This window comes from Amblyomma mixtum, chromosome 4 (genome assembly GCF_055824585.1).
Source record: "Amblyomma mixtum isolate Tamu chromosome 4, ASM5582458v1, whole genome shotgun sequence".
NCBI classification, from domain to species: domain Eukaryota; kingdom Metazoa; phylum Arthropoda; class Arachnida; order Ixodida; family Ixodidae; genus Amblyomma; species Amblyomma mixtum.
Genome location: NC_143015.1, coordinates 48,311,264 through 48,335,724, shown reverse-complemented (window position 1 = coordinate 48,335,724; position 24,461 = coordinate 48,311,264). Strand labels below are relative to the sequence as shown.

General features: G+C 47.6%; 1 protein-coding gene and 1 pseudogene across 16 annotated transcripts in view; one reads left to right on the top strand and one right to left on the bottom strand.

The window, feature by feature from the left end:
• The first annotated feature begins 2 nt into the window (after positions 1-2).
• On the top strand, positions 3-10,503 carry LOC149346440 (uncharacterized; annotated as a pseudogene).
• A 3,242-nt stretch (positions 10,504-13,745) lies between these two features.
• Positions 13,746-24,461, bottom strand: part of LOC149346438 (uncharacterized) — a 137,390-nt gene continuing 126,674 nt past the window's right edge. For 7 of the 16 annotated variants that reach the window (XR_016292385.1, XR_016292384.1, XR_016292383.1 and 4 more), the window contains 3 exons: positions 19,388-19,472; positions 15,948-16,035; positions 13,748-13,871 (listed from right to left, as the gene is read on the bottom strand). The gene's annotated coding sequence lies outside the window, so the exon portion shown is untranslated. Of the gene's footprint in view, positions 13,872-15,947; positions 16,036-19,387; positions 19,473-23,601; positions 23,820-24,461 lie in introns of those variants that run through there. The other 9 variants (XM_089586437.1, XM_089586439.1, XM_089586442.1 and 6 more) reach the window with 5 other exon arrangements.

Below are 24,461 nucleotides of genomic sequence, written 5' to 3'. Positions count from 1 at the left end.
CCATGCCCAGGCTTCCAGGCTCTACCACGGTGCCCGACCCCCCGGCCCAACCTGCCCAGCCTGCAGGCCCTGCTGTCATCTGTTCTGGTGCCGTCCGACAGCGCGACCCCACGATCTTCAGCGGCACGGATGACACCGATGTGGAGGATTGGTTGGCCTCCTATGAACGCGTAAGCGCGTATAACAAGTGGGACGACAGCGTCAAGCTTACCAACGTTATATTTTATTTAAGCGACGTTGCCAACCTTTGGTTCCGCAACCACGAAGCGGACATCTCCAGCTGGGCGGATCTGAAAACCAGCCTCACGGAGGTCTTCGGCCGTCCCGCTGTGCGTAAGCTTCGTGCCGAGCAACGCTTGCGCAGTCGGGCACAACAGAGCGGCGAAAACTTTGCCAGCTACATCGAAGATGTAGTCGATCTCTGCAAACGCATCAACGCTTCCATGAGCGAGGCAGACAAGATCCGAAATATTCTGAAAGGGATTGATGATGACGCCTTTCAGATGCTCGTCGCGAAGAATCCCCAGTCTGTCTCCGACGTGATAAGCCATTGCCAAAACGTCGATGAGCTGCGCAAACAGCGCCTTTCGACCCGCCGAGCCGGCTTTCAAGAGGCAAATATTTCCAGCTTGGCTCTTCCCCGGGACGGTGCTCTGGACTAACAGTCGCTCCTCCAGCACATTCAGCAGTACGTCCGTGAAGAAGTCGCCCGCCAGCTGTGCTTGTCGACCAGCCCACCTACTCCTGCGCCGCCGCTCACTCCCAACATCCAGCGAGTCATACAGGAGCAGGTCGCCGAGGTACTGCCCTCTCCTCCTCCACCTCCTCAGCAGCCACTGATCACGGCTCCATTAACTTACGCGGATGCTGTGGCGCGACCGCGGCCTTCGCCTGCTGCTCCTGCTTACGGGCCTCCCCATCACCTCTTGGAGCCCCAGCGACCTGCACCAACCGCTTATCGTCCAGTTGCCCGCCCAAGACCACAGCCGCAGCCTCTCAACCCCTGGCGTACGCAAGACAACCGCCCTATTTGCTACGCCTGCGGAGTCGCTGGCCACGTGGCTCGCTTGTGCCGCAGTCGCGACTATCGACCGTATATTTATAGGCGTGAGCCGACTTACGATCTATCCCCGACCTCCTCGCCTGTGTCACATGAGCCGCCTCCCGATCCGTCTTCGTCTAGCTACCGTTTCCGCTCTCACCGCTCGCCGTCCCCTGGCCGACGTTCCCGCTCTCCGATGCTGCGCCGCCCACCCGCTCCGCAAGCGGAAAACTAAGGGCCGCAGTTCCGGAGGCAAGAACTGCGCCGCCAGCGACTCGCTCAAGCCCTGTATCTGTGCCAGCCAACATTATCACCGTGTTCGTTGAGGGAGTCGCCGTCGAAGCACTTGTTGACACGGGCGCAGCCGTTTCTGTTCTTAGCCACACACTATGTCGCAGACTCAAAAAAGTGACGACGCCTCTTCCCGCCGTTTCTCTCCGAACCGCCAGCGCTCAGGACATTCGACCATTAGCCGCCTGCACCGCCCGCCTGCTTATTGAGAACGTCCCCTACACAATAGAGTTCATCGTCCTCGCCCGCTCATCTCACGACGTCATCCTTGGTTGGGACTTCCTTTCCACTCATCATGCTGTAATTGACTGCGCCCGTGCTCAGCTTGAGTTATCGCCCTTCAGTGACGCTCCCTTGGACGTGCCCGACGCTGCTGCCGCTACGGTGATCGTCTCACAGGACACTGACGTTCCGCCCTTTTCTTCAGTGCTCGTGCCTCTTTCTTGTGCTGCTCTCTCCGACACAACTGTCGCTTATACGCCCTCTTTACGATGCGCTGACCAGAAATCTGTTTTGGTGCCTCATGCCGTGCTGGCAATTATTCGTGGCTCCAGCGCTATTTATGTATCTAACCCGTTCTCCTGCCCTACCACTTTGCTCCGTGGCCAATCGCTTGGTAGTGTTGCCGTGCTAGATCCCGCCTCAGCGTACCCCCTCGTCGATAGCTCGGCCGACCTTCACGTCAGCGCCATTACGCCTGTTTCCATCGCCAATCCGTCTCCTCTCGATGTTTTTCACCGCTCCGTCGACGCCGCCCTGACGCCTACCCAAAGGGCCCAACTTGTCGCCGTCCTGCACCGTTTTGCAGCTTCGTTTGACTACCAGCAAACATCATTGGGCCGCGCAACCACCGTTACCCACTCTATTGACACTGGCACACATGCCAACGTCCGTACCGCGTGTCAGCCGCTGAGCGCCGCATCATTGACGAACAGGTTACCGACATGCTCAAGCGCCACGTGATACAGCCGTCGCAAAGCCCGTGGGCATCGCCGGTGGTCCTTGTCAAGAAAAAAGACGGTTCCATCCGGTTCTGCGTTGACTACCGTCGTCTGAACAAGATTACACGCAAAGATGTTTACCCTCTCCCTCGTATCGACGACGCCCTCGACTGCCTGCAGGGCGCTGAGTTCTTCTCTTCATTGGACTTGCGCTCTGGTTACTGGCAGGTGCCGATGGCAGTGGCCGATCGCCCAAAAACTGCATTCGTCACACCCGACTAGCTCTATGAATTTAATGTCATGCCCTTCGGCCTGTGCAATGCCCCCGCCACATTCGAGCGCATGATGGACAACCTACTCCGCGGGCTTAAGTGGCACATATGCCTTTGTTACTTAGATGACGTTGTGATATTTTCGCCGGATGTTTCGTCTCACCTACAGCGCCTTGAGACTGTTCTTCGCTGCCTGGCCGACGCTGGCCTTCAACTCAATTTAAAAAAGTGCCGCTTCGGAGCTCGGCAGCTCACCATTCTCGGACATGTCGTGTCCAAGGATGGCGTTCTCCCGGACCCGGCAAAGTTGCGAGCTGTAGCAGAGTTTCCGAAACCGACTTCTGTAAAAGACCTCCGCAGCTTCGTGGGCCTCTGCTCCTATTTCCGCCGCTTTGTCCGCAACTTCGCCACTATCATCGACCCTCTCACCAAGCTCCTTTCCGGCCACGACCTTTCGGCCTGGTCGCCAGCCTGTGACGAAGCCTTTACGACACTGCGTCGCCTCTTGACCACTCCGCCAATTCTGCGCCATTTCGACTCTCGTTCTCCGACGGAACTCCACACCGATGCCAGCGGCGTCGGCCTCGGTGCAGTCCTCGCGCAGCGCAAGCCTGGTTTTGACGAATATGTTGTCGCTTACGCTAGCCGGACACTCATAAAAGCTGAAGCGAACTATTCTGTCACTGAGAAGGAGTGTTTAGCCATCCTGTGGGCGATAGTCAAATTCCGCCCTTACTTGTACGGGCGCCCTTTTGACGTTGTCACCGATCACCACGCCTTCTGCTGGTTGTCGTCTTTGAAAGATCCCTCTGGTCGACTGGCGCGCTGGGCTCTGCGGCTTCAAGAGTACGACATCCGCGTGGTCTATCGTTCCAGCCGTAAACATGCGGATGCTGATGCCCTCTCACATTCCCCTCTGCCGTCTGAGGCAGCGTCTTCTATCTGCGCCCTGTATTCTTTGACGTTTGAGCCCGCTGATATGGCTACCGAGCAACGCAAAGACCCATGGATCGCTTGCATCTTGGATTTCTTATCTGGCCAATCGCCTCGACCTCCTTCCTGTGCTCTGCGTCGTCAGTCCCACCATTTCGCCATCAGAGACGAGCTTCTTTACCGTTGGAACTACCTTCCGGATGGTCGCAAGTGGCTGCTTGTCATTCCGACCCATCTGCGCTCCTTCATTTGCTCTTCCTACCACGATGATCCCCAGTGTGCTCATGCCGGCTTCTTGAAGACCTCCACCCGCCTACGACATCGGTACTACTGGCGTGGGATGTACAGTTATGTGCGCAAGTTCGTTCAGTCGTGCCCCGCATGCCAGCGCCGAAAAAACCCACCTCGCCAACCCGCCGCTCCTTTGCAACCGCTGCCTTGCCCAGCGCAGCCCTTCGAGCGTGTTGGCATCGACCTCTACGGCCCTCTTCCCAGCACATCAGCCGGCAACAGCTGGATCATCGTCGCCATCGATCATCTTACCCGGTACGCCGAAACATCACCTTTGCCATCTGGTACAGCCCACGACATTGCATCCTTCATCCTCCATCGCATCGTTCTTCGCCATGGTGCTCCCAAAGAGTTGCTGAGTGACAGAGGTCCAGCCTTTCTGTCTGAAGTTGTCGAAGCTCTCCTTCGGGAATGCAACATCGTTCACCGCACCACCTCTGCCTACCATCAGCAGACAAATGGCCTGGTTGAGCGTTTTAACCGCACTCTTGGCGACATGCTGGCCATGTATGTGGCTTCCGATCACTGCAACTGGGACCGCGTTCTACCTTTCGTCACCTATGCTTATAATTCCGCTACTCAAGCCACCACCGGATTCTCTCCATACTTTCTCCTCTACGGCCGTGAGCCTTCTTGCACAATGGACGCCATTCTCCCTTACCGCCCTGATGCTTCTGAATTTACGACTCTTTCTCAAGCCGCCAATTATGCCGAAGAATGCCGCCAGCTTGCCCGGTCTTTCACTTCACACTCCCAGCAGCAGCAGAAAAGCACCCGTGATCCCTCTGCACTACTTCCCACTTATCTTCCTGACTCTTTGGTCTGGCTCTGGGTTCCTTCCTCAAGTCCCGGCCTTTCCTCCAAACTTCTCAGCAAGTACCAGGGCCCCTACCGCATTCTTAAGCAGACATCCCCCGTCAATTACCTCATCGAACCCCTTACACAGTCTACTGATCATCGTCGCCGAGGCCGTGAAATTGTCCACACCGACCGCCTCAAACCATACTACGACCCCGCCGTCGTCACATCTCCCTAGGCCGCCAGGATGGCGCCTTTTCGCCCGGGGGAAGTTGTAAGACAGGCCTTCGGCTCCCGAACCTTGGGCGGCTGGCGTGAGGAAGAAGAGGACGAAGACAGCGGCGCCGATGCTCGAGCGTGTGTGCTGATCGCTGCCGCTGGGACTGATCGCTGCCTCTGGACTGAGCCGAGACGTACCGCTAGCCGTTCGCGACGCAGCGCCTTCGTAGACGTCCTACACTACAGACAACATAACCCGCATTCTTGTGTGCTTCTGAAGCTGCTACAATAGAAAGACAGGCAATTTCTTGTTTCTATTATGACTCACCGACATTTAACAAAACATGTACAACTAAGAACCTCCAGTTTACCACCATACATTTGAACATGAGAAGTATTAAAAACAAGATAGACGATTTAGAAATGTACCTCGATTCTCTTGCTGTAAAATTTGATATCGTAGTCCTTACTGAAACTTGGTTAAAGAAGGATGAAGTGCCACCTCACATTCAAGGTTATAAGAGCGTAGCCGTTAGCAGAGAAAACAGGAGAGGCGGCGGTATAGCCATTTACTTTAAGTGTAGTTACGAATATGCAATTCTCGATGACCTAACAAAGCTTAATGAAAATAGCGAAAGCCTATTTCTTAAAGTATCGAACGTGGTAGTCGGTGCAGTCTACAGACTACCATCTGGCACTGTAGCGGAATTCTTAATTTTTTTTGAAAATGCCGTTGAATCACTTGGGCATCTAGCTGCCTCTTTCGTTATTCTCGGTGATGTGAATATTGATGGTCTATCCGATGAACCATGTGCAAAAGAATTTAAAGATATTGTTCATGAGCATGCGTGTAAAAATATGATAACCTTACCAACTAGGATTACTGCTGATACTGCCACGTGTATTGATGTCTGTGTCACAAACAATTAAATCGAAAATCTTATTGCTGGTGTGATGGCAAGCAATATCAGTGACCACATGCCAATCTTCTGTCTGGCCTCTGTCGCAACAAAAAACCAATGTAAAAAAAGCATATTAAGTCACAGGTCCGCACAATCAACGAACAGATGTTGGAAAACTTTCGTTTTCTTTTACAGCAGGCAGACTGGGATCATATATTTAAAGACACCAACCCCAAAACTGCTTATCAAAAATTTCTTCATCAGTTTCTTTCCTGCTATAATACAGCTTTCCCTGTGCGAGAAAGTAAGACCAAAAATGGAAAATTTAGAAAACCATGGGTAACCAAGCATCTATACAAAAGAATTAAAGAAAGGGACAACATGTATCATGCTTTTATAAAAAATCGTGATCCCGCTTTGCTTGTTGAGTACAAAAAGATCAGGAATCGATTGAACTCGGACCTGAAAAAAGACAAAACTGAATTTTATCAGAATAAGTTTAGCCAGATCAACGGAGACCATGATGGGACATGATTAACCACCTTATGAACAGAAAGCGTACTTGTGATGCTGTGCAAGAAATAATAGAAGACAACGAGCATGTAAAAGGGCAGAAACTGGCAGATATAATGAATTGTCACTTTGCTAACATTGGTCAGTATGTTGGGCAAAATACGTGCACGGATAACTGTCCACAAGGACATAGGCTGCCGCAATCTCTTATGCTTTGGTCATCTACTCCTGCTGAAATTGAGACAATAATAGCGCAACTAAAGAATGATGCAGCAGCTGGAGACGATGGAATAAGAGCATTGCCACTTAAATACACTGCGCCTATTGTTAGCCCAATACTGGCACATATCATTAATGCAATGCTTCAGTCTGGAGATTATCCAGAAGAATTAAAAATTGCTAAAGTCACGCCCGTGTATAAAGATGGTTGTGCATTAGATATCAATAACTATCGGTCTATTTCCGTCCTCCCAATGTTTTCAAAGATACTTGAAAGAGCTATAAGGGATCGGCTTGTGTCCTTTTTCGAAAAGCATCAGATTATTACCTCTGCCCAATACGGGTTCCAAAAGAGAAAATGAACGGAAATGGCTTTCATTCATATTAAAGAAAAGATAGTGCAAAACATTGAACAGTTATTTTTCGACCTAAAGAAAGCATTCGACACTGTACAGCACAACATTCTGATAAAAAAAACTGGATATGTATGGTGTACGAGGAATAGCACTCAATTTAATTAAAAGTTATTTATGTGATCGCTAGCAGTATGTTGACATTAATGGTATAGCATCCAGTAAAATGCGAATTCTGTATGGTGTTCCCCAAGGATCCATTCTAGGACCGTTTTTATTCCTGGTGTACATCAATGATATTACCTCAGTCACTGGCTTTACCGACATAGTTTTATATGAGGATGACACCAATGTCTTCTTCACTGGAGCAAACAAAGCAAGCTTGGAAGAAGCTGCTAATGAATACTTGCTTAAATTGTCAGGATGGCTTTTCAATAACAAATTGACCCTAAATAAAAGTAAGACAAAGTACATTATACTCAAGCCCATAAATAGGAGAGACTATTCAACCATAAATGTAACCTATGACGGAACTCTGATAGAACGTGTAGAACAAATATTTTTGGGTGTTTGGTTCAGTGAAGAGCTTTCCTGGACTACGCATGTTAATAAATTAAAAGCTGATTTGGCGCTAATAACTAGGAGCATCTACACGATCAGGAATATGATACCCACGTCCTTAAAACAGGTGTTATATTATTCTCTATTTTACTCTAGATTAAGTTATAGAATATTGGTCTGGGGGACGACGACAGGCTATAATTATAATAAATTAATTGTTGCACAAAAGAAGGTACTACGCTTGTGTGAGAACTATAAAGGCGATAGGCGCTACTTACTGACCGGGCCGCTTTTTGTTAAGTACAACATGCTAAAGGCAAACCAGGTCTATTACTTTACACTGCTGCAGTGGGTCCATCGAAACAAGCTACACATCCATCTAGGACAATATAGCAGTACACACATGATTCGCGAGCCTAAACGAAGAGTGCCTATGATATGAACTAACTATGGTAGCCAAACGCTAACTTTTCAGTCTATTAAACTGTTAAACAGCTTTCGGATGAACATGGATTTCAACAAACCTTTTACTGTTTTTAAATGTAAATGCAGACACTTCTTGGTTGATTCAGCAATTTCGTACACAACTTAATGATATGTGTTTCTACTAGAGCCTCATCAAATCGATTTAATCGACAATACGTGTTCCGCGGTTTGCACATGGAATATGGTACCTAACGATTGCCATTTGATACAAAATTGTTTTGGTTTTCTAATTTTCTTTTCTTTTGTTCATGACGGGGAGATGGCGCGGTGGGGAGCACGAGGTAAGGTAAGGGAGCGGCCCGTGTTCCTTCTGCGGTATCTTTTCATCATGAACGTTATCTAATTCGCCCAACTTTCGGCTTTGCTTTTCTTGTGTATTGGTTTTGATGTTTGTAGTGCCGGTTTCGCACTTGATATTTCCTATTGCCTGTGCCCTTTGTATGCAAACCTGGATATGTTTACAGAATCCGCGTTTTCTTACAACTTTGGATCGTTTGAAACTGATGTACAGGACGGTAAAGTTTTGCCTTTTAAAGAATTGTTTACATTTTTTTTCTCTGCTATTGGCCGAAGTATTATGCCTGAGTTCTGTTCGTTGCTGCAAAAATTTGTACAAGGGGCCAAAGCCTCGTCAGGCCTTTAGCCTTGGCTTTCTCTTAGACACTGTCTGAGGAACAAATAACGAAAAAAATAAATAAAGTCGTCAGGAACGAGGTGCGACAGGCTGCGCAGGCACCTCCTGTCTCCGAAGCGCCGCCCCGGTTCGATGAGAGACCCACGTACGCATCCATTGTACGTCGCACGACAGGCTACGGTCCCATTACCCCAACGCCTGGCGTGAGCAACATCGGCACGTGTCACGCAAACATGCCTGGCTACGGTATGACCCCGACGACCCCTGTGTGTAACATCGCCGCATATTCCTCAACCGCAACTGCTGCAGCTGGGCCACGCCCTCGCAAGTCGGATTCGTGGCGTACACCGGACCGCAGGCCTCTCTGCTACCACTGTGGGGAGCCCGGTCACCTCTACCGAGCGTGTCCGTACCGCCAAGTGGGCCTTCGCCGCTACCATCCCGACGCACCCTGCCCTCAGAACGGCGAACGACCGCATGGGATTGCGCAGCATCTCTGGGCACGCCAGAACCCTGCCTACTCTGGAAGGCGCGAGTCCCATCCCCTTCGCCTCTCCGTTATCGCTCTTCCAGCCCTGGCCGCCAGAGTAGCTCTGCTGGCCGTCGCTCGCCGAGTCCGCGTCGGGAAAACTAACACCAGCGACCTCTGGAGGCAAGGCCGCTGACGTCAGGACGCGCCAAGATCCTCGATCGCGAAACCCTCCAGCCGACGATACCTCGACAGAAAGAGGCAGCGACAGTATCATATACGCTGCATCCGTTTGCGTGTGACAATTGTTGGCACTGAGATTACCGCGCGGCTCGATACCGGTGCTGATTATTCTGTTATGAGCCGTGTCTTTGCTGGAGAACTTAAGAAGGTTCTGACACCGTGGACGGGGGCCCCCAATTCGCACCGCTGGTGGCCACTTATTTCCCCTGTGGGCAAGTGCACGGCTAGAGTTGGGATTAGTGGTTTCACGTACGTTGGTGAATTTTTCCTACTCCAAAAGTGTTCCAGAGACTTGATTCTGGGGATCGACTTTTCCTGCAGTCGAACGGCGCTGTGATTGACTTTCAGGAGGCACGTGTCACGTTCTCGACCAAACAGGCCGTGGCGCGCTTTGACTCCCGCGATCCCTGCAGCAACGCTCTGCGCATTGTCAAGGACGACGTTATGGTGCCGCCGCGGTGCAGTGTTCTGGTGCTCGTGCGGAATGACCTCTTTCACGACTACGAGGGCCTAGCGGACAGCCACAGTCCACTGCTGCTTAAGCGGGGACTTGCCGTTGCAAGAGGTCTCGTCCAACTACGTGACGGCCGCACCCACGTCCTCGCGACTAACTTTGCCAACGAATATCAGCACCTGGCCAAAGGCATGACTATTGCCTTCCTCCACGACGTTGCTGAGGTTCCAGGTTTGTGCAGCGTGGGAGGACCCACTCCGGTGTATGCTGGCCCACATCACGTTCTTCAGTCAGTCAGAATAAATACTGCCCTGCCGTCGGTTCAGAGTGATCTTCTGCCGGACCTCTTGGCAGACTTTGCGGACTGTTTCGCTACGTGCTCGAAGGACGGCCGAACTCCACTCGCCAAGCATCGTATCATCACTGATTAGACTACGCGACCGGTCTGCCAGCGCCCATATCGTGTTTCCCCGGTGGAGAGAGAAGCCATTCAGAATCAGGTTGCCGAGATGCTTGCAGACGATGTCATTCAGCCGTCCACCAGTCCGTGGGCATCGCCTGTGGTTCTTGTAAAAAAAAAAGGACAATACTCTGCGTTTCTGCGTGGACTACAGGAAACTTAACAACGTGACCAAAAAGGACGTTTACCCGCTGCCCAGGATAGATGACGCACTTGACCGATTGCGGAATGCCCGATACTTCTCGTCATTAGATCGTAAAAGCGGATACTGGCAAATCGAAGTGGGCGAGAGAGACCGGGAGAAGACGGCTTTCGTGACTCCTGACGGCTTCTATGAGTTTAAAGTGCTTCCATTCGGTCTGTGCGCAGCACCGGCCACGTTCCAACGTATGATGGACATTGCTCTCTTTGGCTTGAAATGACAGTCCTGCCTGGTGTACCTAACCGATGTCGTTATATTTTCGGCCACCTTTGACCAACACTTGGAGAGGTTGCGCATTGTGCTACAAGCGCTCAAATCCGCGCAACTCACCATCAAAGCCGAGAAATGCCATTTTGGCTTTGAGGAACTTCGCTTTCTTGGTGACGTTGTCAGCGCACAAGGTGTTCGCCCGGACCCTGACAAGACCGCTGCCGTCTCAGGGTTTCAACGGCCAACTGACAAGAAGGCCATTCGCCGGTTTTTGGGCCTCTGCTCCTATTATAGGCGCTTTATCCAAGATTTCTCGAAAATCGCGGAACCGCTGAACGCACTGACCCGTGACGACACGCCCTTCCTGTGGGGGACCGACGAAGAGGCTGCATTCGTCGAGCTTCGCAGCCGTCTGCAAAGCACTCCGATACTCGGCCATTTCGACGAGCATGCTGCCACGGACATCCACACTGACGCCAGCAATGTTGGCCTTGGTGCAGTACTGGACCAGTGGCAAGACGGTGCAGAACGAGTCATCAGTTATGCTAGTCGAACACTTACGCGCTCCGAGACCAATTATTCCACGACGGAGAAAGAATGTCTTGCAGTGATATGGGCCATCTGCAAGTTCCGACCGTACCTTTACGGACGACCCTTCCGTGTGGTAAGCGACCACCACTCCTTATGCTGGCTGGCGAGCCTCAAAGACCCCTCAGGACGCTTGGCTAGATGGAGCTTACGCTTGCAAGAATACGACTTAACCGTTGTTTACAAGTCTGGCCGTAAGCGTCAGGATGCGGATTGTCAGTCGCGCGCGCCTACCCCAATCAATACCGAAGAAACCACCGACGATTTTCCTTTCCTGGGCTCTGTTAGTACCACCCAAATGGCGCAGCTTCAGAGGGCGGACTCGGAGTTGGCGCCGCTCATCGATTACCGCGAAGGCAGTAAAGCTCCCATTCCTCGTGTTTTTCTTCGAGGGCTTCGCACCGTCACTTTACGGTCTGGTGTTTTCTACAAGCGCAACTTTGCCAACAGCTAATAAGTGTTCCTTCTTGTCGTACCATCACAGCTGCGGTCTGAGATCTTGAGTGCCTGTCATGATGCACCATCCGCCGGCAACCTTGGAGTCAGCCGTACACTCGCGCGGATTAGACAAAAGTATTATTGGCCCAGGTTACACCCATCGGTGTGGGCCTGCGTAAAAACATGCCGTGAATGACAACGCCGGAGCACTCCTCCATTGAAACCAGCCGGATTTCATCACCTCGTCGTTCGACCGAAGACCCCTTTCCATCAAGTGGGCATGGACCTCCTTGGTCTATTTCCGAAGTCGTCGTCTGGAAAGCGTTGGATAGTTGTTGCGACTGACTACCTCACACGGTGCGCTCAGACCACGTCTCTTGCCAAAGGCACTGCTTCTGAAGTGGCGCAGTTCTTCGTCCACAACATTGTCTTGCGTCATGGAGCACACGTCGTTGTTGTTACTGACCTGGGAACTGCTTTCACGGCGTGCTTAATCCAGTCCGTGATGACTCTGACGCACACGAGCCATCGACGTGCTACGGCGTATCACCCGCAGACAAACGGGTTGGTAGAGCGACTCAACTTCACGCTAGCCGACATGCTATCAATGTACGTTGACGTCGAGCATCGAACTTGGGACACCATTCTGCCATACGTAACGTTTGCGTACAACACCGCCCTGCAGGAAACAACCCGACTGACCCCTTTCAACTTGTGTTCGGTCGCCAGGTGACCACTCTGTTGGATGCTATGTTGCCCGTCGACCCCTACTGCGACTCTGACGCTGACCTCGACGTAGATACCTTCGTTCAGCGTGCTGAGGAACCGCGTCAACTGGCCCGCCTGCGAATCCACCGTCAGCAGGAGACGGACGTCGCTAGGTACAACTTTGGGCGCCGTTTCGTCAGTTATGCGCCCGGCGACCGTGTGTGGATTTGGATACCTGTTCGTCGCCGCGGGCTCTCTGAAAAGCTGCTGCGCCGATACTTCGGCTCTTACGAAGTAGTGCGCCGCATCAGTGATGTGACTTATGCAGTTGCTCCCGCCCCGACAGCTTGTTCATCGCGCCGGTCCCACGGAACTGAAGTCGTACACGTTGTTCGCGTGAAGCCTTACCACGACCGGCTACCTGCCTGAACTGCGGTTCACTGCAGCTGTGTTCTACCCTTTCGCTGACTTTTCTCTCCTAGCCGCATCGTGTCGATGCTGCAGAAGAGGGGGTCAGTGATACATGCATTCGAAGAGACAGAAGTAGTGCATGCTCTAGAAGAGGAAGAAGTTAGTTGGCTCTCGCGCGCGAGCTTGACCACTGAGGGACCGCCGCAGTTTTCAGTTTTGTCGTCTCTGCTTCGGTGTTCTATTTCGCGTTGCAGCTACAATTTAAATAGACAAATTTGTGAAAAATAAACAAATCATGAATTTGGCGAGGTCATGAAAAAATCCGAACGAAAATCGTGGAAACAAAGGTGTCTGGGTTGAATAAAAAATTTTAAAACAGTTATCAGAAATAAAATAATGTTGAGAGAAAACTAAAGGCATCGATAAGTTAACTCAGAAATCTCCCGGTTTCAATAACATCCTTGTGAAGAAGCTAACACATCGGCTTAAGGGCATGCCCTTTCCTGGCACGCCGGCTCCGAAGGACGCTGTCGAACTCCAGTATGGGCGGAACTGTACAGCTGGTTTATTTGTACATATTTACAATCTAGAAAGAAGGGTTCGGTCACAAAACAGCATCCCGTTGAATACGCTTCGTATTCCCCAGATCCCAGACCGGGAATAAACTTCGGAGAATGACATTCAATCAGCAGGGCAGTTGTGGACACTGGTGTATCCCGCACGGCAGGGGGCAGTGCTGATGCTCCCTCGCTCTCGCGAAGCTAGGTCCATGGAAAGGGTTAGAGACTCACTTATGAAACACGATATGTCAATTTGACCACTGCGGTAAGTATTCTGTTCGTTGCCTCCGCAGTCTCCCAGCAGATGACTGAGCATCCTCGCACTCCCCCGCCGGATGTCCGAAACGCATTACCTCTGTCGGGGACGAAACCATCTTTCAGTTAACAGCAAGAGCTTGACCTTTGGCAGGATCACTCCGTCCGGCGACCCGAGGGCAGACTCGGCCATTTGACGCCGCCGCCGTCGCCATTGCTTCCGCCGCTTCTGCCGTCGCCGCCGCTGCGGTCACCGCTGCTACCGTCGCCGCTGCTGCCATCGCGGCTGCTGTCGTCGCCAGTCCTCGCCGCTTCTTTGCTTCGCGATCTTTGCTTTTTGTACCTATTGTTATTGTTGTTGTCCTTTCCAGTGTAGTCTGATCGCGGTGAATAATCTCCGATGTGCGGCCATCATCATCTGTGAACACAGATTGGAAGTATGTATTTAAGGAATTTTCAAAGTTTTGATTTGTCCTTGCAAACTGAAGGTGTGTTTTTGCGTTTTGAGGAAGAGGTATTTCCAAAATTTTCCAAGGGAATGTTTTAAGAATTCGCGAGCGTAATTGAGAAGTAATTTGTTTCCGATGCCTTAATTTTTGCTTTCTTTTCACGTATGGCGTTCGTCAGCTTATGTTTTACTTGAGAGTCATTTTGAGTGATTTGTTTAGTCTTTTTACTTTGCGTTTCCCATGAATGAGATTACGTGTTATCCAGGGATTAAGTATAATTATTCGTTTGGTTTTCAATTGTACAAAGTTTTATGCAGCGCGATACAATGGCCTTGAAGCTTTCCCATAGGGTATCTATATTTGTACCTTGAAAATTAGCGAGTTGTTCAAACAACTCACGCTCCAAAATTAGGTAATTAAGTATGCTTCAATCATCAGCGTTTGTGAAATCTGGGTAAGTAGTTTTTGAGATAGTACGAACTGCTGTTACTTTAATGGGGGCGGTGCACAATGTTAGGTTATGATCCGATATCCCATCGAAGACTGCTAAGTTGGTTTGATCGATCGCAATGTGATTGCTGAGAAAGATGAGGTCAAGAATGTTAGATGCACTACATTGAACACGTGTGAGATCGTTGATAACTTGGAACAGGTCCAAACTAAGCATAATATCAAAAAGTGTTTGGGAACACAGGGAGCGATACGACATGCTTTGCCAATCTATATCTGGTAGGTCGAAGTCCCCAAGAAGGATCAGTGTAGATTTTTGAGCATGTTGTTGCATATAGTCATACAGCGAGTCCATTGCGGGCTGATTTGCCGAAGGGACGTGGTAAACACAATCAACAGGGGCAGTGTTCGCTCCAAATATCAACTTACAAAAGAATGCCTCGTCACGCTCAACTTCTGGTAAGATTGCGAAGAGTTATTTTTTATTTATTAGTACAGCCGCACCTCCTCCACGTGTTAACCTGTCTTTGAACACAATAGCATAGTTTTGTGGGGCGATTACTTTGTCATTGATATCACCAGTAATCCAAGTTTCTGTAATCGCTATGAAGTCAGGTTGGAGGCCGATCAGAAGAGATTCTAGTCACTCAGTTTATTGAGAATACTTCGCACATTTACATGTGCAAAGGTTACTTGTTTCGTTTGGTGGGATGGCGGGGGCGTAGGTTTGGTGCTTTGCCATGCTTGTTGTTTTGGCTTGTACTCGCGTTTGTCTCAGGACACGGGTTAGTTGTCGCGTTTGTATGTGTCTATACCGGTACTCGGCAGTTGCTTTCATCATCCCATTAGAACATTTCACGGTTTATGCGTATTTCATCGAACACTAGTGCAACCTTTGCCCCGGAATCTTTCGTTGCTTTCGCGCTAGTCCACCGCTTTTTCCTTATGTCGCGTACTCGGGCTGAGAAATCTTCACTGATCGCATATTCAGTATCTTTAAGTTTACTACAGTTTTTTAGCACAAGAGTGTTTTCACAATAGTCAAGAAGTTTTAGTATTAGAGGCCTAATTTTTTCAGCTGAAGAGTTTCCCAAACTATGTTTGCGTTCAATGGCGATAGGTTGAATTTTAAGGATATCCCTGGCTATGTTTTCATTAAAAATGTGCTCTAAGGACTTGTTGTTTTTATCAGGATCTTCTGTAATACCGTATACTAAAAGGTTACTCAACCTCGCTCAGTGTTCCAAGCCATCCAGTTTTAGTTCAAACGCGGCAACGACTTTTTGCATGTTCGCGACCTGGTATATGCAGTACAATATTTTTCTGCCAAGGGCAGCCATGTTTTCCCATTTAGCTTCAATTGATGCTAGTAGTTCCTCTTTGATGTTTTTTATGTCTCCTGCAATCGCCTCTAGCTGCTTGGAAATCTGGGCGAGATCTGGACGGGGGTTCACCTCGATGTCCCCGGCCAACAACAGCAATTCCACCACGTGCATTGCCAGATCACACAGTAAAAGACATAGCTGCGTAGAGCACGGCGGTACAAGAAGAAACGGATTATTTGAGCGAAGCCAATTGCAATAATGTTTTCTTACCTGCACAAGATAGAGGAACGGATAAAGCATCCGCATGCCGCTGCTGCTGCCCTGCCCAATGATGCTGGCGCTGAACTGTCCTCGTTTTCTGCAGAGAAATTTTGTAAAGTTAAATAGGCAATCGACTTATTATGTCTACTACCGTGCTTGTAGACACCGTGAAAAAAAATAATTCAATCATATATTACTTAATGTCTATATAGGATTTTACTGAGGTAGTTTCTGTCTAGTATGTAAACCAACACCTCCACCACGGGCTGACGTAGTGCTGGATAAGAGAGAAAAAGACAAGCAGAAATCGAAATGTGAGTAAAATGTGTGTGAATGTGAAATCTGTGCGAAACAGCATGAATGGAACCAACTGATTCTGTCTTTTCCATTCAAATTCGGCATCTCTCCCAGGCTGTGCCGATAATACTGCAGTGCAGTATGATATTAACGCGACATTCAAATTGTGAATTGCAAACAAAACGCTTATGATGATGCTAAAGATCGAGGGCTATGCAGATAATGCACTAAGATTTTAGGCAGGTGTTGGCGGATGACGCGAAAGTTTAAGCGCAGAAAATTAACAATGCAAGTGACACACGGTGCAAACATATTTTATTTTGGTTATCATAATCAAAGCCAATTGCTTGATTGCTGGACTAAAGCCCCTTTTTTAAGCAGTGTGCATTATTTTCTTCGTCTGAGTGCGAAATATTTTTATTCCCCATATATATTCGCTCTTTCACACTTTTAGGCATATTCCGTTCTTTAAGCTTCCTCTGCCGTCTTCACATTTTGCTGCACGATTCCCTTACGTTATGTATTCATTAAATTTGAGAGGTGTGCTACCTATATCATACACAGTCCGAAACATTGAAGCGTGGAGTTTCTTAACAAGGTTTTTATTTCCTACAAGAACATACCAGTGTCCTGTCCTGAGCCCAACCCTGTTCTGATCAGCCCTGTATGGTTACACTAGAAACGTCAGTAATCGTCAAGATAAAAGTTGCATGTCTGCTTTTAAGCGAGAGAATGAGAAACTCCATTTTTCTGTCCATCGCTATCAAGATGATGGCTCTGTTCGTTATTTGCTTTCTACTTCTTTACTGCAACGGAGATTTATATTTTACTCCACGAATCTTCGATCACCACATGGAACATTTCCTGGGTAGTCTACATTGTTCTCAATGTAGAGCTGGGAAGGTACCTAAAAAAATTCAATTTTTCAGGTTCACTTCTTGGCATTCGGTGCATTTTTTCAATCTTTTATTTACAACAAAGGTCTTCATAATTTGTATGCCATTTCATTTAGGAAAATTTGACTCATGAATGTTCTAGCTATCTTTGACACAAGCCGCAGTGTAGACTGCTCCGTGGTCGTTCGCCTGTGGTTTGCCAAGGTTGGTACTGAAATCGCTCGTCGGTACAGTGAACTGAATTTTTAGTTTACTCATTTCTCATTTAACGTCTTTTTAGCTTTTCTCTGTCATTAATTATTCCAAAGAAGCACCGGTGTGTTCTCTTCATACAAACCGGAGGGCGCCTTCATCAAGGGAGGTATCTCGTCGCCGTACGTTGAATGATGCAAGATAAAGCACAATGTCCCACAAAATGCTTGCGTTTAGTAGGCGCAAAAGTGCATTTCTTATTCTAGAGCTCTCTATTAGCTTTAGAAGTCGTGGTGGTGCACACATTTATTGTCAATATTAGAGATGTTGGGGGCGGATCCACTTACATGGCTCCTGGGAGCTCTCCTTTTGTTGGGAGGGCCCCTTGCCACTCATGTGCACGTATGGGTGGTCGCCAGCGATGCGCTGCTACACCGACGCGCTTGACAAGCCAGAAGTGGTGTTTTACGGCCTTCCTTACTGTTCTCGATAGCCACGGTGCTGTGGCTTCGCAGAGAGCTCGCGAGTTAGCTCGCAACTTTGTTTTCAGGCGCCGTGTTGGCATGTGTGCACTTCGCACCATGGCAGTCCTATAAAAACGTCGTCTGCGAAGTCGCCAGAGAAATACACCAGTTTTTTTAGCTGAACCCCTTTAATTATTTGCTGCAGAAAGCTGAAATACCTAACAGCAGCATCTTCTGGTTCTAGCAGTGCCTGCATAAAAGGAATGAAAAATATAAAATACCGTTTCGCAACCGTCTGATCAAAGCAGCAACTTACATTCAGCGATTTTGCAGACGGAAAGTCGTCACGGCGTCTTGATGATTCAGAATGGCAGGGAGCGCGCATTGTGTAGGGAGTGAGTGCATGCCATAAATTTTCCTCTCCGTTTGGTTTTCCTCTCAAGATAAATACAAAACTCTTAGTTGTGCGAACAAGAAAACTGCCTTTTATTTTCCATAGGCGATCGGTAGCTGTAGCGGTCGCCCTCAGCTTGTGCAAATCCATGCGTAGTTGTGTGCACTATTTTCTTCCTTTAAGTACTTCTTTTAAGTACACTTCCTGCCTTTACGGTCAGAAAAGAGCAATGAAAGAGTATCTGAACTATGGTCTCCATTTGTCTAGCCGAATGGGTAAGTAAACCAACTTTGATAATACCCGTTTAGAGTGGACTCTGAAGCGCGACTAAAATTGTGGCTGAATTTTTTTTTTTGTCGCACTGGTCGCGTTCCATTTCTCGCCGCTGGAAGTTTCGCGGCGGAAACCGCAAAGCAGTGACATCCTGCCGCCGCTGACAGTCGCAACCGAACCGACATCCGCTTCCGCCGTTTCGACCGATCAGGTGTGGTTGCTGTGGGAGATTTTGACGCTTTTGACTACGACACAAGCTCAGAATACGCCTCCAGCTGATGGGGCACTAAAAGAAACATTTATGCGGGACGCATAGCAAACACAGATAGAAGACACACAAAAGAAAGGAACAAAATTCCAATGCTACACCTAGATAGTCATGGTAAACGCTCAGCCCTAACATGAAGACAAACCTATACAAAAGAACGAAGTCTCATAAAACCGTCCCCGATGCAACGTACATTACTCAAACTTCGACATGGTGTGTCGCGCGGAGTGGGATTGGAGGTACCTGGCACGGGTGTTGATGGTGTGTTGGGTAGTAGTAGTGCTAATATACGCCGGCTACGTCACACAACTCCAGGGACCGACGGGTCGTTGCCCACGTTGCAAGGACACTGGTGTTTGTAACTTGCTTTTGAACCTTGATGTCAAAAAATCACCAGGTCCCGATAACATACCAAACACTTTTTTGAAGCGCTATGCGGAGTGGTGCGCAAAGTAGTTGACAGTAATATTCAATACATCTTTACATGACTGTTCTTTACCGAATGACTGGAGGACAGCCGCGATTAAACCTCTGGACAAACCCGTAAAAAAAGCACACATCGAGAATTACTGACCCATATCGGTAACGTCGACATCATGTACAATTTTATAACATATAATTCATAAACGTATAATAGGTTTTTGGGAAGAGCACAAAGTACTTACCGATTTTCAGCATGGTTTCAGGCGTGGGGTTTCTACACGTACACAGTTAGTTGAAACTGTGCATGACTTTGCTCAGTCGATTAACCTGAGAAAGCAAAAGACGCAATATTCATGGATTTCCGCAAAGCAATTGATAATGTGTCACATGATACACCAATTCGTAAATTAAGTTATTAAAATAAACACGACAGGATACTTACTTAGATTACAGCCTATCTCTAGAACAGGTATCAATTCGTCGCTCTAAACAATATTTCTTCTAGCAGTGTCCTGGTTATGTCTAGCGTCCCCCAGGGATCTGTTTTGGGACCACTCTTACTTCTTTTGTTTATTAATGACATTGTGGCAGATCTTTCAGTCCGTGTGAAGCTGTACGCGGATGACTGTATTCTGTATCAAGTGGTGTCTTCAGTTGACGACCAGGTCAAATAATGATCTAGCGAAGGTGGTTGTGTGGTAAAACAAATGACAGATGTGTAATAATTTTGAAAAAACCGTCTTCATAAAAATTACACACAAGAAAATGCCTCTTCATTTTGTGTACGGTACTAGCAGCATATAATTGTTAGAGGTGACAGAGTACAAATATTTGGGCCTATGTATTGCTAACAAGCTTTCATGGTCAAAACACATACACGCTGTGGTAACAAACTCAATGCGGAGACACTTTTTCTTGAGGCGCTCACTAAAGTCATCTCCACCTAGTGTTCGTCTATTGGCGTAAAATTCCCTCATCCGTCCGTTACTAGACTATGCCGTAATCATTTGGGACCATTTCACGTTAACAAACATTCAGAAAGTAGAGCGAATGCAGCATAAAGCAACTAGATTTGTTGTAACTGTTATGGCCGTGCATCTGTAAGGGAGCTCGTGAGGCGAAGTGGGTCACCCCCCGTCGTTGAGCGCAATCGTGTTTGTCGATTAAAATTTTTCTTCCAGCTTATAAAAGGACGTTATAAAGTTGATACTTCTAATTATTTTTTTACTCCTCAGGTTATAACACGAGACAAAGGCATGCACTAGCATAACCCATTTGAACACGCGAGCTAACTGCTTTAAATATTCTTTTTTTTTCCGAGGACAATTACTGACTGGAACAAACACAATAGCGAGACTGTTAGTCATAATTGTTTACTGCTGTTTGAAAAGTGCCTGCAAATGTTATGAATTTGAGTGTGTTTATATGCTTGTATTTTGTTTTGTCCCACCCTGCTATGATCTGCACACGATCGCAGTATATGTAAATAAATAAATTAAGTACATAAATAAATAATGGTAACACCAGCTGGCCTACTCGGCGTCCAAGGGGCGTTCACGCTGAGCCCTTGTAGCGCATGTTTTTCACACCTTGTTGAAGGCGCCCAAAGAACAAGCGACCAGATCAGATGACAGCCAAACAACGCCGTTGACGCATAGAATGCTCTCCCCGTAGTACACATCTATTTTCTTTTATACCCCTTGCTTGAACCTTTTCTTCTAAGCGATTTTGTTACTTTTTTCTCCTGTCCGATTTTTTATCATATTTAGCAAATCTTTTATTCTCATTTATTAGCCAATTAAACAAACGCACTTGATCTCCTTTCTTTCCATCGTAGTCTTCGTCCTCTTCTTCCTTATCTAACACCAAACTACCCTAATTCCCATCCTCAGCGTCTTCAACCTTGTCTTCTTTCATAGGCTTGCCACTCTGCCACCTTAAACCTTGACAAATGTATTCAACCCCTATATAGCCTGCTTCATCACAATAAAGAACGTGCCTGCGCCGGAACCTGGATAGTCATGCACATAATATGCTATCAGGGTGTACATGAGCCTTATGTATATATACTCGAAGATATGCATATGGAATGCGCAACTACCTTAGTCCATAAAGTAAGCAATGAAAGTCGAATAAGCAAGGATGTCATACTAAAAACCTCGCGAACAAGAGCGGAAGGCAGAGATGAGACGTTCACAGGAGCGCTGACCTACAACTGACGATTTATTGCAGAGTTTCACTTTTATTTGCATGTTGTGCGACTGAGAAGAAAGAGTTTTGAAAAAAATGATAGGAAAGACGGAAAAAAGGAATAATGAAACAATATATCGTCACAAAGGGTTCACCTATTCGCTTAAAAAAACATTTTTTTGTCGCATAAAAACATTGATGGAGCACTGACACATGCCTATATAATTAACATGTTGTTGGCCTGAATCACTTTCCTACTGAGCTCATCAGCATGCGAACCTACGACGTCACAGTATTTTAAATCTGGATGACACTTGCAGCATATTTTGGAAAGGGCGGCTAGATGCCTTTTCACGCGATTCGTTACGGCATTTTTATTATCCCGCAAAAAGTCATTTAGGCACTTGCAAGGCTGCCCAATGTATTTTAATTCATACCTTGGGGGAATTTCGGGAATTACTTTTTTTTTCACGTGGAACGAAGTGCTTTTCGTGACCTTTTTACTGATTCCTCCCGGCATTGAACGAAGGCTGACGCGGTTGCATATCAAAGGCAGCGTTTCAGAACTGGGAAAATTGATATTCACTTTATTGCGACTGAACACCTTTTTAGGGGTTTGTTTTTGTTTATTTTGTATTTCGTTCTACTGTTTGTTTTTGTTTTTATTTCTTGAGTTCGATCATTGTGCCTTACTTCAAATTTATTATGATTATGCTGCTTTGGACGCTTTAAACAGCAATATACAAAATATTTGTGGCGATCATTTGCATTATTTTTTCGCAATTTATTTGGATACAGCGTCGACAAGATTTTTTGAGACCGCTGTAAAAATAGAAAGTGGCTATGGCTCGCTTTATAAATTTTGAACCTGCTGATTGGAATGGAAGGAACGGTCTTCAACTCACAAGCTTTATGGCCTAGTCAAGGCAATGCCATCGGCGCCGCAGTTTGACCTTCAAGTGGAGGAGCGGTGGTGGTGAGGCAGCCACGCGACATACCACGTCACTCGCCGCATCTTCAACTGCGCGCCTCCGCAGTGCTGACCGCTGCGTCGACCGCCGCCTTGGAAGCTGTGGCCACGTGACTAACCACGTGTCTCACCGCTTGCTAGAAAAAGGAGCCCCACGTCGCTCTCGTAAAATTCACACTGCAGTTCTCTCAATGGACGGAGCGAGTTAGCCAGAGCCGTCTACGTCGTCGGAACGATGTCGCTAAATTACGCTTAGATGAGCCAAACTTCAATCATTTTTGCTGGTGGCTTCTTAGGTTGAACAGATGTGCACAAGCTGGTTACCCTTGATATCTTCTGTCACAGCGGTGGCTCAGTGGTTATGGTGCGCGGCTGCTGACAAGAAAGAGGCGACTTGGAACTCAACGAAGCGGTCCCAATACAATGAAAGCGAAATGTCAGAGGGTCGCGTACTGCGCGGTGTCAGTACGTGTAATTTATTTATTTATTGTGCATAAATGTACGCCCCGTAGGCACTACAGAAAGGAGTGGTGAGTTTGTTACATTAGTTGCAGAACAAAACAAAAGAAACTATAAGCAAGTTTCAGAAGCGATCTTGAAGTGAATGGCATCAAAAATGGAGAAGGTGGAGGAGGGAACACCGTTGCATTCTTCGCAAAGAGAAAGAATGGCACAAATTAGTTGGGCAAGTTGGCACTGCAACCCTCAACTTCAACTCAATGTTGAAGTGCCCCGGGAAAACCGGGCGTTCGAAAAGATCCAGAGCCCTACACAGCGGCGTCCCCGATAGCCCGAGTCACCATGGAATGTTGCACCCTATATTGCAACCGACCAACTTACCAACCAACTAAACTTCATATCTTCTCATTTCAGCCACGCTAAAGACGCACAAGTTGAAGAAAATTGGATTATGTCGGAATGCTTTGACTCAACAAATTAAAGGGAACCAAAAAATAGCGGTATTGCCGCAATCTCTCATGTAACCACAATCACACACCACGTAATCACATGATCGTAATTCACAACCTTAAAAAGATTGTGAACAGTGCTCGTCTAGAGAATTGCAGAAATTGTAAAAAAAGATCACCACAAGTAATTTCTACACTTTGATACAGAACTATTTTATGAATCTCCCATCAAATGTGTCCGAAATTCATTTCACAAACTGAGAGTTTGATAGATAGCAAAAGATAGCGTTTTTCCAAACCAGGAGGAGAGAGGATAAATGTACGTGTACATTTCCTCTCATTGAACATTTACTTCATGCTCACAAATTTCGTTCTATCAATTTATTTGTTTTCTCTCATGGTGCCTCAGGTACGCAGCAGAGGTGGAAAACCCGGTCGTTGTTGCTACAGGAGGATGGCTAGTCTACGCTGGCAGTGGTTTGCAGGCACTTCTATTTGTTTATCTTTCCTAGTCACTGCCATGCTCGTGTATTGTCCCATGTCCTCCATCAGGCCACTGTGCGTTGACAGGGTGAGAAGCAGGAGCTCCCTTTTACTGCAGGACAGCTGCAAATGCAAAATATAGAAAAAAAAACATTCGACAGCACTGAAGAGTTGAGCTGCGCGAATCACACGAAAAAAAGCTGAGTGCGGACGCTAATTCCGTGGAAATGTGCACTGACTTCGTGGTTTGTAGGTTTGTGCGGCAGAATTTAAGAGTGTTCAATGCCATTATATCTGAAAATTCAAAGCAGTATTTGAACTTTAAGGCAGTGTTTGAGAAAGTAACCCAATGTGACTTAACACTGTAAGTGAAACTGAGTATGTGAGCGACAAAGGTACACCTATGTCCAGATGAGTGACAAAAGTGAGACTGGCTGCTGGTAATTTAACTCAATTACAGAGAACACTGTCCCAAGGAAGTGCTGCTCAGCTCTGACCCAAGTGGTACAATTCTGGGCCGTCAAGTAGGTCAAAAAGGTTGCCAAGAGTCAGCGGCTTCTGGACACCTAGTGCTATCAACAACTCTCCAACTCTCAGCCCTTGCAGACGAATAAAGTTTTTCTTCGTCTGCTTCCTCCAAAGGACATCCTGAAATGATGCACAAATACTCATTTCGAAACCGACATAATTGGTGCATTCGGGATAGATCACTATGTTCCAGTGAAACTACTAACGAACACCCCTCATGAAAATGTTCTCAGTCTC